Source organism: Pelobates fuscus, chromosome 4 (assembly GCF_036172605.1).
Source record: "Pelobates fuscus isolate aPelFus1 chromosome 4, aPelFus1.pri, whole genome shotgun sequence".
Taxonomy (NCBI): domain Eukaryota; kingdom Metazoa; phylum Chordata; class Amphibia; order Anura; family Pelobatidae; genus Pelobates; species Pelobates fuscus.
This window is the reverse complement of record NC_086320.1, coordinates 165,041,581-165,046,783: the sequence shown is the minus strand read 5'-3', so window position 1 is coordinate 165,046,783 and position 5,203 is coordinate 165,041,581. Positions and strand designations below refer to the sequence as shown.

Genomic DNA, 5,203 nt, shown 5'->3' with positions numbered 1-5,203 from the left:
GCGTTTTCCTGGAATAAAAGGAAAGCTGTTGTGACTTTCAGGAATGAGATATGGCAGCATCCCCAGTAACACTGCACTACCCCGGAATAGTACCGACCATCTGATACAAATCTGCCATAATGAATGTCCAGCATGGAGCTGAATTAGATTGCACCTCTGCTGACTGAGGGGCTAATGACAAACATTTCCCTGGGCTCTTTACTGCAGTTGCAAGATCTTTTTGTGCATATGGCATTTGGCTACATGCCTTGCTTCGGGATATTTCTACTTTAGAAAGCTTTGGGGAAGTTTGTTCTTAAGATTCACAATGTGTGTGGAGTCTTTTCAAAATTACTTAAAGTCTGAAAAAAATCTCTACTAACTGTAGGTTATTTAAAAAAAAATCCAAAAATATACAGTTATACCAAGTGTATTAAGCAAAAATGGCAGTAGGTTTGGGACAGCAACTGAAAAGGTAGGAGCATAGAGGAATAAAATTAATGTTTATTTTAATTATTATAGGGTTTGTAATTGAAATCAAACAAATAAATATAGTGAAGGAAACATAGTTTGCACAGATCTGTATAAAGAAATGTAAACAACTCACAAGAGATGTGGTATGCGCCAAATAAAATGTAAACTTTTTAAAACCTGCAAAAAGGGAGATTCTGTCATATTATATGTCCATATTATGCTTAGCTGGATATCTCATTGAAGTACCCCACTTTTGGTTTGTCATACTACATTTGTATTACTTGAATGGAAGATTGATCTTCTAAACTATATTACTCACATGGGACAAAAGTCTTTCCTGTTTTAAAACATACTGAAACTTTCCTGAAATTTATAGTCCTCATTGGATGCTGTTAACAAGTCACCTATGGCATAACATTGTACTAAAGGTATCGTTTAGCCAGACTTTGAATAAGCAAGCAATACAGAAGAGGGAAGCACTTATCCAAAACACAGATCAATTGAAGTGCTGTAAAATACCCAAAATAAACACATTATGTAAGGGGATCATCACACATTCACACAAGTCAAGTTATGTCACACAAGCTGAATTTTGAATGCACCATTTTATAGACATTTAGAATACTTTTTCTTTTTTTTTGTAAATTCTTTATTTATATTACAGATAAAGAGAACATCAAATGAAACATAACATGAAGATAAGCAAGAGTCTTGCAGGACTTATAATACATTTGTTCAAACCAAAAATGTAAACAAGAAACAATAAAAGAAAAAGAGAAAGGAGCAGAAAAAAAAAAGATCTGCGTCAACACGCGTATCTGCCTCCCAGATCTCAAAGACCCACTCAGGATCAGATTAGAGATATATTTCTTTTATGGTTCCCAAACTTTGAAAATGGTAGGTATTGTGTGTCTCACTATAGCTGTGAGCTCATCCATGATATATTTATCTTCTATTTTGGCTAGAACTTCTTGTAATGATGGTCCTTCCATTTTTAGCCAAGCTGCTGCTAGAACCCTCTTGGCTGCTAGGGCAATCATCTTTAGTAGTTTTTACAAATGCTTTTGCATGCCCTCAATTGAACGTGAAAGTAAGAATGTTAGAATGCGTTTTCAATGACATCAAGAATGTCACTCCAATAGAAATTACAAACAAATTTGAAAATCAGCAACAATATTTTTTACTGCTTAATTTTCTTTTAAATATACATTAAATATATATATATATATATAATATATATTAATATTTATCAATTGACATCACAATCCAGTTTAGTCCCAGTATAGCCAGGGCACACATTTCATTGGAGTATGAGAAACTCAAACGTTTTTCCTAGTTGTTCTATGTTTTTATGTGCTGAATACCATGAGAAAATGATGACGAAAAAGGGCAGTGATTTATAACTACGAATGTCCTTGGGCCAAGGTGATGGTGCTAAGTTCTAGGACGGAAATACAGCTGGTGGATTTCTATAGTAAATTTTTTTTCAGACCTCACAAGCACATATGTATTAGAGCGAATCTGTCACTTTTTTTTTTAAACATAGATATGTCCACATTTACATGGCAGTTTTTTTTTGCATATTTACTAAATTGTACATGAGAAAAAGTAGGAACTGCTAGTATAACCAGAAGGTTGACAAAAGTTGAAGGACGGTGGAGTTTTAGTCAAGCTCCACAGCCTTTGTCAACTTTGTCATTTGCCATTTTCCTCTGTACTCACCTCCCTCCTGTGCTGTGTCACTTCTTAAAGTAGTGCATCACTGATCCTCATTGTCGATTATTGCACAATCATGAGAGTCAACACTGAGGTCAGTACAAGCCACCAGATCCCCTGGGCACACACGTGATTTCACACACACACACACACACACACACACGAAAAGGCAGAACAAATATTTCTGGATGTCGCCATCTTAGAATCTTTAGGATGGAAGAGCTGAGAAAAAATCCCTGGCAGTACCAGAACAACGTAGAAAGCAGTTGAACTGGTGCCAGAAGAGGTTGAGGGGAGGTCCAGGGTGCTTAAGCAAGTGATCCTTTTTTTGGAAGCCATAGGATCTTCATTGTGATAGAGCCGCTTTAAATCTTAGAGCTAAGCAAACATAATATTACATATCCTGGGAAGTGACAATGCTAGTTTATAGCACCTTTTGAAATGGTGAAAGTCACTTTGATGGATAAGGGAGGCATTTATTAAACTGATTACCAGGTATATGTTCTTCTTTTGTTCTTTTGAGATATTTCTTCTAACTTGCCCCATTAGCCTACAGCTTAGACAGTAAATATGCAGTATAATTGAAGCATGCATGGAGTGATCAGTTGATGCAGCTACTTCAAAGTAGCTACAAGGTTCTTGGTAACCCATTAGATGTCCATGGCCTCTACTTAGCCAGCAGTTGTGAAGGGAACACACAATTTATGTAATGTCCTTGTGATTCCATGATTCCATGATCCCCACTGTGTTCTGTGATGCATGTACAGTTATTAAAATATTTGTATATAGGTCTTCTAATCTGTGCCTTTCAACTATAAGAAACAACGCATCTTTTGTAGATCATAACTGTCTGCAATATGCAACCAAGAAACCTTGAAAGAAATTATACAAGAATGTTATCAGAATAATCAGAGTAAAACCTCTTCTGGATTGCTACCTTGCCATGGTGAAGGGGCTTGTGTACTTCAGTGAAGCTGTGAGCTATACTATGTAGGGACACCCAAGATGGGCAGGTCACAGCAGAGAAGTCAGACAAATTGCTGTCCACTGGAAAAGGAATTAGCAACCCACTCCAGTAACTTTGCTAAGATAACTATATGGACAAGCACAACCAGAGACATAATGATATGGCACTGGAAGATGTGCCCTCAGGTCAGAAGGTGCCTACCACATTACTGAGGAAAAGCAGAGGGCGAGTATGAGTAGCACCAGATCTAATGAAGTAGTTGGGCCAAATTTGAAAGGACAAAAAACTGCGGATGTGTTTGGAGGGTAAAGGGAGGTCCGCTACTGCAAAGAACAATTTAACCTGGAATGTTAGAACTATGAACCAAGGCAAATTGGATGTGATCCAACATGAGATGACAAGATTAAGCATTGATATCCTGGGAATTAGTGAACTCAAATGGACTGGAATGGGACATTTCACATCAGACAACCATCACATCTTCTACTGTGGTCAAGAATCCCGCAGAAGAAATGGAGTAGCCATCATAGTAAATAATCGGGTGGGCAAAGCAGTGCTCAGCTACAACCCAATAAATGACAGAATGATTTCAATTCGAATTCAAGGCAAGCCATTTTACATCACAGTTATCCAAGTTTATGCTCCAACCATGGATGCTGAAGAGGCTGAAATTGTCCAGTTATATGAAGATATTCAACACATGGTAGATATAACACCAGGGAAAAATCTTACTATCCTCATAGGAGAGTGGAATGCTAAAGTAGGGAACCAAAATAAACCTGGAATAACTGGCAAGTTAGTTCAAAATGAAACAGGTCAGAGATTAGTAGAATTCTGTCAAGTTAATTCTCTGGTCATAGCAAACACCTTCTTCCAACAGCCTCCGAGACAACTCTACACATGGACATCACCAGCTGGACAATATAGAAATCAGATTGACTATATACTTTGCAGCCAAAGATGGAGGAGCTCTATACAGTCAGCAAAAACAAGACCTGGAGATGACTGTGGCATGGATCATGAGTTTCTCATTGCAAAGTTCAGAATTAAACTGAAGAAAAGAGGGAAAACCATCAGACCAATCAGATAAAACATAAATAATATCCCTTGTGAATATGCAGTGGAAGTTAAGAATAGACATGGACAATAGAATGCCTGAAGAACTTTGGACCGAAGTTTGCAATATTATCCAGGAAACCGCAAGAAAAAATATCCCCAAAAGAAAGAAATCTAAGAAGGCAAACTGGCTATCTGATGAGGCTTTAAAAATAGCCCAGGAAAGAAGGAAAGCGAAAGGTAGTGGAGATGGGAAAAAATTTGTCCAAATAAATGCAGAATTCCAAAGGATAGCAAGAAGAGACAAGGAGACATTCTACAATGAGCAATGTAAAGAGATAGAAGAAGATAACAGAATGGGAAAGTCAAGAGATCTATTCAAGAAAAATGGGGATCTAAAAGTCACCTTTCATGCCAAAGTGGGTGTGATAAAAGACAAAAATGTCAGGGACTTAACAGAAGAAGATCAGATAAAGAAGAGATGGCAGGAATACACTGAAGATCTATACAGGAAGGATCTTAACAGCAGTGATGACCTAAATAGTTGGTCCAATGAGATGGAAGCAGAAATCTTGGGGAGTGAAGTGAGATGGGCCCTAGGATGCCTTGCAGATAACAAGGCTGCAGGAGTTGATGAAAATCAAAATTAAACTATTCAAAATTCTGCAAGATGATGCTGTGAAAATTCTTCTTGCCTTGTCAACAAATTTAGAAACCTCAACAGTGACCAAAAGACTGGAAAAGGTCAGTCTACATCCCAATCTCCAAAAAAGGCAATGCCAAAGAGTGCTCCAATTATCGAACAATTGCACTAATTTCACATGCCAGCAAGGTAATGCTTAAGATCCTACAAGCTTGAATCAAAAAATATATGGACCGGGAATTACCAGATGTACAAGCTGGGTTTCGCAGACGATGAGGCACAAGAGATCAAATTGTCAATGTACGATGGATAATAGAGAAAGCCAGAGAGTTCCAGAAAAACATCTACTTCTGCTTCATAGATATTCT

At 37.6% G+C, this 5,203-nt stretch overlaps 1 pseudogene; it reads left to right on the top strand.

The window, feature by feature from the left end:
* The first annotated feature begins 422 nt into the window (after nt 1-422).
* Nucleotides 423-4,226, top strand: LOC134609386 (craniofacial development protein 2-like; annotated as a pseudogene).
* Nucleotides 4,227-5,203: the final 977 nt, after the last annotated feature.